The sequence below is a fragment of the Macrobrachium rosenbergii genome, chromosome 42 (genome assembly GCF_040412425.1).
Source record: "Macrobrachium rosenbergii isolate ZJJX-2024 chromosome 42, ASM4041242v1, whole genome shotgun sequence".
In the NCBI taxonomy this organism is placed as follows: domain Eukaryota; kingdom Metazoa; phylum Arthropoda; class Malacostraca; order Decapoda; family Palaemonidae; genus Macrobrachium; species Macrobrachium rosenbergii.
This window is the reverse complement of record NC_089782.1, coordinates 8,792,371-8,802,370: the sequence shown is the minus strand read 5'-3', so window position 1 is coordinate 8,802,370 and position 10,000 is coordinate 8,792,371. Positions and strand designations below refer to the sequence as shown.

The 10,000-nt window shown below is 35.2% G+C and overlaps 1 protein-coding gene across 42 annotated transcripts in view; it reads right to left on the bottom strand.

Annotated features, from left to right (window-relative positions):
- Nucleotides 1-10,000, bottom strand: part of LOC136827934 (ankyrin-2-like) — a 790,256-nt gene that overhangs the window by 660,418 nt on the left and 119,838 nt on the right. The window lies entirely within an intron of this gene.

Sequence of the window (10,000 nt, the reverse complement as noted above, 5' to 3'; positions counted from 1 at the left end):
CAACCATCTCCTTTCCCATTTCAATTCAAAGGGTATTTTTCATTCTGACTTGACCGAGAGCAATTCGACTCCACTTAACGATCCCTCATTACCAAGTCCGTCCATAACTTCCGCCATTTTTATCCTCTGTCAATTCCCTCTTTATATTATTATCTTCCTCGTCCATCTCCGTTCCCCTTTCTACATCGTTACATATTCATCCTTGGTTATTAGACAAATATGTACCGCGGGGTAACATGATTAAAATGTAATATTTCCTATGCAATATGAGCGAAAACTTTCCAATTACCATCACTCAATTATCCGTCTCTTGGTTCCCCTTCTCCTGCAATTCATTCGTGTTCTCTCTCTCTCTCTCTCTCTCTCTCTCTCTCTCTCTCTCTCTCTCTCTCTCTCTCTCTCTCTCTCTCTCACACACACAAGCAATTACCTTTGTCTCCTATTAAAGTAATCAAACGTCCGTTTGAACTGTAGAACTAATAAAATTTCTTTTTAAAAAACTGGCTTCTTTTAATAGACTCCCACGTTCGGCTGAGTTTTTAGTTCGAAAAAAAAAACTATATTCTTCGACTTCTAAAAATATGTACCGAAACATTAACAGCCACGAAAATGCTTATGACATTTCATGAATAGTTTGCGGTTTTGAAGAGGTTCTACAAGGTAACGACGGAGGCGATATTTTGGTTATTTTTAATAATGATGATAATCATAGCAGTTGGAACTGTAACCTATCCATCAGTTATTTCTGGTGTGCAACGATGTGATTGCGGTGCACCCATTTTCTGGCCGACTGCTTTGCACAAAGCAATATCTCTCTCTGATCTGTATATGAAAAACTTGTTTTCAAACTTGGATACCGATTTTGGTGGCGCTTTCTAGATGAAGTGTGTAATTTATGGCAAAAATTTTAAAAAATCACAAAAACGATATGTTGAAGTAATGACCTGAAGGTGATAACAAAAACAGAAATAAATATTCTTAGTTGTAAACAATTTCTGGTTATTCAACTAATTTTTATTGTTTTAGCACACTGTAAATATGTTTATATAAAAATAGTTTTGTTATGCAGGCAATTGTTTTCCATATTCTTGTTCATTTATTTTTCTTTTAGGTTAGTGTAACTGAATTCACTTTTTTATTTCTTTTATTTTGACTCTTTCTAGAAATGATTTATTTCCTCATTACGAAGATTACCTATAATATTTTCAGTAAATGTTCGTTTTTGAACCTATAAGGCTGCACAAATTTTGGCGAATTTCACATTCATTTCCATCGTAAACATTTGATGAACCCATTTCATTTCAAAGGTCCTATGTCTAACAATATGGGTGCAACAGCAGTGGGAAACCAAGTGAATTGAAGAAAGAAAACGTTGTGAAAAGGAGTCATAACAACTTACTCTTGCCTAGGGTGCCAGTGGAACCTCCCTGACCAATGGGGGGGGGGGATACGCCTCTGGACCTCGGTTGCCGCATATCAAGAGTAAAATGTGGGGATGCAGTCCGACCTGGCCGTAATTGACCTGGGGTCCCTTTGGACGCCCCGACCTATCCTATCTTGAGATGCCGTACAACACAAACAATCAATATCTACTGACATATCTAGGTTATTTGTCATCCTCTTATATCAATCCCAAAATGAGTGGGCGGCCACTAGTCCCACTCCAAAGACCTACCAGACCAAAGGCAGAACTTTCCTCCAAGTGGTTCCCTATTACAGTTAGACACTGGTGGGTTGTAACAGATTAATCAAAACATTTCCCATAGAAAATAATGTTAAATTTGTCAAAAACTGTCAAAAACTTGCTTATTAAATAATTGGCGCTTTAATGATCAGTGCTCCTCCAAACAGCCATCTTTCAGGAATATACAGCCTTTTCCTTATTTAGGACTTAAAAAGCAATGTTATAATTAAGAAATTCTAAAATACATTTTAAAAATCCCCTCATGATTCGCCTACGGAGAGATGTTGGTAAACAATGACAAGAACTATGCTAAATTATCCTCACCTTTCACAAAACCAACTAGCAAGCAAAGTATGACGACTGTGTCACGTAAACGCATCATAACGTCTGTCACTGCTTAGTACTAAACGTGTTAATTATGAGAAAGGCAGAAGCGTCATAAAGTCTGTCATTGCTTAATACTAAACGTGATAATTATGAGAAAGACAGAGGCAGGACAAACTCTCCATAATAATATGGCCACATAAGTAAAGAAAAGAATAGCTGTAGTTTCTGCATCCTCCCAAGATCTCATTCAAGTACCACACATTTTGGGGGGAAATGTTTTAGAACCGACTGTAATACTCAAAAGACTTATGAATATGCCTGAGAGTTAACTTGAAATACTCAATAACAATAACTGTAAATTAGGTTTCATAAAAAGACTAATTGTATTTTCCTTATGAGCTTTAAAAGAGCACGTTACAGTCACATAAATATTCAGGAAGTACTGAACATAAACAAGTAATTTGCATAATGTCCTTGATATATTCACGATGTAAATGCAGTGAAAACATTACTACAATTTTACCTTCATTTCTGAGGCAGAGATACACATGCAACAATACTACAATACTACTATTACTAATAATGAAGAATATAAAGAACTGTCACGTTCTTTACAGATAAGGATAAACTATGACCACTCTCTTTCGTGTAACATCTGACATATCGCTAAAGATACCTTGGAAATCCTTAAACTTTACAAGACTACTGCTCTAATCTGATGGATTTTCAACGAACCTTTAGGGATATGCCAAGAATTCCTAAAAAAAAAGTCTTGCTTTACCCTCATTAATAATAATAATAATAATAATAATAATAATAATAATAATAATAATCGGAAAAATAACCTCTTACATATAGCAACGGTTAAGGTAAAAAATTATATAAAATAGCTGTCATTTTTAACCAGCAAAAACCGCTTACTATACACACGATATACATATATATATATATATATATATATATATATATATATATATATATATATATATATATATATATATATATATATATATATATAGTCTCCAATCACCAATTTCCAAAAAAATCAGGCGAACCCCTGTTGACCCTGGGTAAACCAACCACATATATCTTTCATCTCATTGTCTGACTGCTTCTATCATTCATTCAGGAGCCGAAGTGGCTTTATGAGGTAGCCACGCTCACTTCCTACTGAAAAATAGTCTACCTCAAAAACACACAAACGTGAGGGATTACTGAAAGTAAGCTGGTGGGTGTTCCGAATGAAACCGTCAGCTCCAACGCGTAGGCGAAACACTTATATAAAGTATGCAACATCTATATATTAAGACCCTACATTCACTCATTTTCACGACAGTACATGTTAATAATCAGTGCCTTATGTTTCGTATGTGATTTCTTGTTACATACATAATTCAGGTAGGATCCATGAATATTTCTTTTCTCAAATATCACTTTTAATGAAAACTGTATTATTACCTGGCAGCTCAGTAGACAAAATATTTAAGGAATGGAAAAAAAAAAAAGGAAAACAAACAAAGACCCAAGCCTCGTTAAAACTCCTTACTATCTCATCGCAGTAAATGTCCACTAAACATGTGATACACTGTATTTACGAGGTTGCAGATGGCCCACCTCTTACAAATCCTTTTTAGACCATTTTCTTTCGCCTTCTTCCTTCACTATACACGCGCACACACACACACACACACACACACACACACACACATATATACATATATATATATATATATATATATATATATATATATATATATATATATATATATGTTATATAATGTATACTTGTATGTGAGTGTATATGAAATTATATAAAACAGTGCCTTCAAACTATGCTATAACATTTGTCTTCTTTTAGTTTATAGAAAACTTTAAGTCTAGTAGTAAATCTAGGCTTACTACTAGTTTTGTCAACCGTTTTGAAAAGGATTCAAATATTCTTTAATCAATACTTGAAAACCTTTCAATGATACAATATAAAATGAGTATGAACATAACTGGATGATTAAAAATTAATCCACTACTATCTATTTCTACTTGTGACGAAGATCCTGGTAATTTGATATGAGCTGCTTTTCTTTCTAGTACATTTATACGACAATGGCAGACGGATGCAACACACTGTGGCATTATATAATAACTACAAACTTTGGCATTATATAAATACAATAAATCACGCAAAGAAGTTCATTTGCTAGTAGAATTAACTTTGTGGTAATGATAAAATTAATTTGTAAATATGTTAAAAAAATTAATTATGAAATTACGTAAAATTATAAAACAGACAAGTAATAAGTATACTTATGCCTTATGTCAAACTTTGGAATGCTATTTGGGTTAACATTTGTCACCCTTCACTTCTAGTTTATACAGAAGATTAATCTTAATTTAAGTCATCCTTATACGTAGTAAATCTACTTCTGCTTGCTACCTGGAGTTTTACAATCTTTCTAAGTCAACTTTGTTTTGAAAAGAATTCAAATAAACAGCAAGTTGCTTTAATTCTTCAACTCTAAAGTTGGACTTAGCAAAAAACATTAAGAGTGGTGGAAGAGGACTTTCAATGATACAATATAAATTAAAGAAATAGCCTGTTAGTATTTGTCAAACAACTTTAACATAAATGGCTGTTAAGGTAAATTGGTTTTAACTCCAATAGCCTAACTAGTCTAAGTTTTAGGGGCTGTGACTGAAAATCATATCTCTAGGCCAAGATTTCTTTTATTAAATTAACTCCTTGTACCCCTTATAGCCTAAGCAGATTTGAACAATAACCGACTTTAAACCTGCATTTTTTTATATATATCGGACAAATCTAAGGCATTTTTCTTCTAGTATTTACATCAACTTTAATAAGATATACCCACTTCAAATGTACGGGTAGAATGACAATTTGCCCCTTCCTGAGACGGATGCAACATCTTCCTTTATCCTGAGGGGTTGGGGGATGGCATTATGTTATTCTAGGAAAGGTAACTAGTAACTCTTTGGTGCATTTTATATAAATTAACATATGAATCAGGTGCAAAGATATCTACAGAGATTTTACACCCAGTTCTGATCACTAAAGATCATTACCACGGTTGTCAGGTTAAAACTTTTCGGCCTCGCAAAGATATTTGGGCATCTATAATGATGAAGAATTAACTTTGAGATATAGATTATAAAATTTTAATTTGGATTTAAATATGTTAAAAAGGATTAATTAAATGAAATTACGTAAATTTTATTTGCACGTGGAGATGATTTAAGTTTCCCATTGAACAGAGTGATATCTGAAACACTGGATGCATTATCCAATTATGAAACATTTGACAAGAGAAATAAGAGACATTCAGAGGAAACAAAGAGAATTTATGCAGATTGCCACGCAGCTTATTTGTCTTTCACAGCCTCGACTGAATTTTCCTTTTATCACTTATTTTCATCCACTAACTGACTAACAATAATGTTTGGTCATATGTCCACTTTCTTCTTTTGACTTCAATGGTTTCAGAATATCCTGCACTCGACATTTCGAATTAGAAGAGAAATTTAAATAAAAGCCACTATTCAAGACAGAAAATTAATCTTACAAATGTTGCATTTGTTTTGGTCGGTAAGTTACCCAAAACCTCGATCCTTGGAAAATATCTATTTCTTTTTTAGGTGTAATGATTAAACAGAAACTAATTTATTTGTCATACAGCTACTAAATATTATACAACAATATATAAATAACAAAAAGCACAAAATAAGGGTATTTGGGAAAATTAATAAAATAGTCCAAACACGAACTTTGTCCTACTTTGCATTTCATAATACTTTTTTCTTCGACTTAAACCTACTTTAAAGCTAGAGTTGTGCTCGAGTGACTATGAATTACTCTTAAGAATTACTCTTAGTAAAGAACAAGATTGATGGTTTGGGAAGGGCTAAGTTAAAGAAAGGTTGTAAATACGGCTCCTCCTACTTCCTTCCTCTTGTAAAGAACAAAAGAGACTTTTTAAACTTTTTAACCATAACGTCTTCAGTCCAGGTATACTTGCACCTAGGACTTTCTTTGTCAACCTGTTCATTCTTATGCTTGATAATGAGTTATCCTGATATAATTCTTCAATCAATGTTAAATTACTGTTCGTCCCTTGCCTCCTTTCTTTATATTGTCTGATTTTCCTCTCTTTCAGGCACAATATTATATGATGGGTGCTTGCGTGTTACTTGGATGTGACACTTCAATAGTCTTTCATGTAAAAGTGGCATTTCACACCATCATCATTTAGATCTCTAAAGATTACTGTACTAAACACACATCATTCTACTGTGTGTACGCAGTGAGAAGACAACCGTGAAAGCGTTCTTCTGTGTGTTTGGTTCACGGTCGATGTGTCGTGTGGACCTCACTGTTCCAGTGTCATCCACCTGAACAGACCCATTCCGGGGCGTTTGAGTGACGCTTTTAATGGCAGTGGCAGAGCTGACCTGAATCGGGGGGACACTTCGCGCCATCCATGAAATTCCCCGAAGTTCTGCAATGACTCGAAATTGTGAATAAAGGCGACATTTCCATTTCCCATCTCAAAAGGTTTATTCGTCATCTGCGTGAATGAGCAGACGACGAACAAACGTGCGCGCAATTTCAGGAGATTAATATCAAATATAAACGAGCAAAGCCTTTCAATTGCTGGCCGCTTAGTTGAAAAGACCTGAGCAGCAGCGAAGGGTAAAGACTGTAGTGCCTAAATAAAGAATTATCGTTCATTTCAGGTCATCACGTTTCTCTAACTTCTTAAAAGTGCTAAATGTCATTATTGTTAACCTTTAAATGCCTAAACCTGTACAATAGCCGTTACATCTACAATTACAATGTGAGAGGATGCTAAATATAATATAAAAAAAAGAGCTACGTATCGCTGCAGGTGAAAATGATATCTCAAGACGTCAAAATCATTCGCCACCTAAGCCTTGCGACGCAAAGGTCCTCCGCCGCTCGCGTCTTTCCTTTGCTTCATCATTCGCAAATCTCCAATCATCTCCATCGCCTGTCTCACGGGTCTAATCCGAGAAGGCTTGAGTATTCCAACCCTTCTGGTGCCCAAAGGAGCCAGCGGTACGAAAGACGTCCGGGCCACCTCCTTCACGTCAGCATCATCTAATCTACATAAGAAACCTCCAGATTTCCTTTTTGGTGTAACTTCTAACTCTACTCTGCCATCTGACTCTTAATTTCCTTCCCGAAACTTTAGTTTCAAATCGACAAAATCGTTTGGATATAGTTTCACTTTCATACCCTGATGCATGTCTATACAGTAATACATACTGCTTTTGACTGACATCTAATCTAAACTCCTAGCATTTTCAGTCTGATTTCCCAATCCTACTCAACCAACCTATTTTTGGATACCGTTTTTGGTACTGGATACCAATGTTCCTTTTTTTTTTTTTTTGTTAATTTCAACCTCATTGCACTTTTCTTCATCTAATGTTATCTCATCATTCTGTGCGTCCTCTGTCCTCATTACTTTTGTTTTTCTCAGATTTTCTCTGTGTCCGATCTGTTACGCAAGCTTTGTAAACCTTGTGATGCTCTGGTGACTAAAACAGCGCCATCTGCAAATCCCATTTCTGTCAAGTTTCTATCGTTACTCCAGCCTATTGAGAAAAATCACACTGAATACTTTCATCAAAATTTTAATAAGTGCCACACCTCTCAAGTTACCACATTCAGCCAGGTCACCCTTCTTTAGTTTTCTGCATTTCATTTCCTGCAGAACAGTAAAGTTATAATAGGTGTCACTTCAATTTCAGCTCAAATCATCTCTGTGGTGATTCCATCGAAGCCTGTTGCTTTCCATCTCCTAAGCTTCTTTATAACAGAGTCCACTTCGAAAACTGTTAATTTGTTCATCGGTACATTCAATCCGTCTCCAGCCTCTAATGATTCTACCAGCGTTGTCCTTACTCTTCTTCTGATGTTACTGTTCCATCACTCCTTTGGACCGGTATTTTCTTCTCTTTCTTTTCACACGTGGACACTTCAGTAACAATTCCCTAAATATACTGCTTTGTCATCATCACCTGACTGATTTTCCTGATGCTCTCTCTTATCTCTCCTTGTACCTCGTTTAAGTTCACATTTTGGACCTGAATATCGAATGCATTCTAATCTGCGTTCCGAATCTCTTTCCCGCTCTACAAGTACCTTTTGCTTTCTTTTTATTCTTTATAGTATCTCAGGTTTCATGTCATATCAAAGATTTCCGTCAGGTTATCCCATATCCCAGGACTTCATTTCATTCCTGATACTGGTCCTGTATTCAATTACTGTTTGAACGTCCATGAAGGGTTTTCTAAAGCTGCATATCTATTTCGATATCAAAATACAAAAGCTACTTACGATAAATTTCAAGACACTTTACAGCAATAATTCTAAATATTATGTCGACTACTTTTCTGGGCCTTTAATTTTAGCTTTGGTGTGACAATGATACGTTGTTAATCAATGCTGAGCTGACATCCACTGCTCTAAATCTCTTTAGATTCCTCAACGCTATTTTTCGTTTTTGATTGTTTGATACACACACACACACACACACACATATATATATATATATATATATATATATATATATATATATATATATATATATATATATATATGTGTGTGTGTGTGTGTGTGTGTGTGATAGCAGTAATTCTTAGATAGCATATATATATAAATGTAAATATATATATATATATATATATATATATATATATATATATATATATATATATATATATATATATATATATATATATATATACATACATTTCTTTTACTGCTATCTAAGAAATATACACATTCCGGCCCCATTCCCAACCGACAGATTTGATCCAAGTGTGAAAGTCTCATACTTCCATAAATCAGGGTCAATGGCTAGTTACATTTCCTATCTGCTTACTTTCAAAATACTAAACATTCATGATAACCTTTATTTTGATGTAATACTCTCTGGAGTTATTCTGAAGACAGCCTCATTACGGAAAAATCATGACTACTTTAAAAACTCGTTAACAAGAGCTCATTAATAAGTATTTCAACACAGAGCCCCTTCGGTCCTCGCCCCGAACACCCCTCTCTCTCTCTCTCTCTCTCTCTCTCTCTCTCTCTCTCTCTCTCTCTCTCTCTCATTAACTTGTGCATTCGTTATATTTCCCCGCAACCAATATAACTCATTCCGGGGAAAAGCACACATTTCCCAGCCGTGCCCTCAGGCAGGGAAGTATTCAAGGATCTCGAGAGCTGAATACCGAAGCGTAGTTGCAGGTTTCTAATTAAGCCACAAGAAAAAAAGCAAAGAAAAGAAACACACACAGCAAAAATAATTAATGAACCCTCCTTCTATTAAAAATCTTCTTTCCCTTCAGCAGGTTCTTATATAAAAGGTGGGGATGTTGATAAGAGGGCAAAGCTTAACAGCAAAACCAATAATGTAGATAACACAAAAACCAAGACATTTCACAAAAAAGGTTACATGGTTGCAGAGTTTACTTCAGAATTCGCAATGCGAACATAACTAAGATACAGACGCTTAAATATTAAGGAACTTCATTATTTAAATCTACGCACATATAAGAATTCGTGACACAGTACTTTCAGTAATAAATCGAAAACGAGAGAGAGAGAGAGAGAGAGAGAGAGAGAGAGAGAGAGAGAGAGAGAGAGAGAGAGAGAGAGAGAGATGAAAGCAAGCAAACTTCGCAGTCACATTTCTCCCTTAAAGTTTATTGGTCGTGTGTGATCAGGTCAATGTTAAAGATGACCTTCTAAACGGTTAGGGCTTTATCCCGGCTGTCTATTTAACATCGTGGGAAAAGGAAAAAAATCCTTCCCACCGGCGAATCACGGACAAAAATGCCAGGAAATGTATGTACATTACAAGGGCTGGGTCTTTCTGTTTGACTTGTTTCAAGCCCAAACACTTGTTCCACAACGCATTTCGTATTCATCCCACTTCCCCAATAATT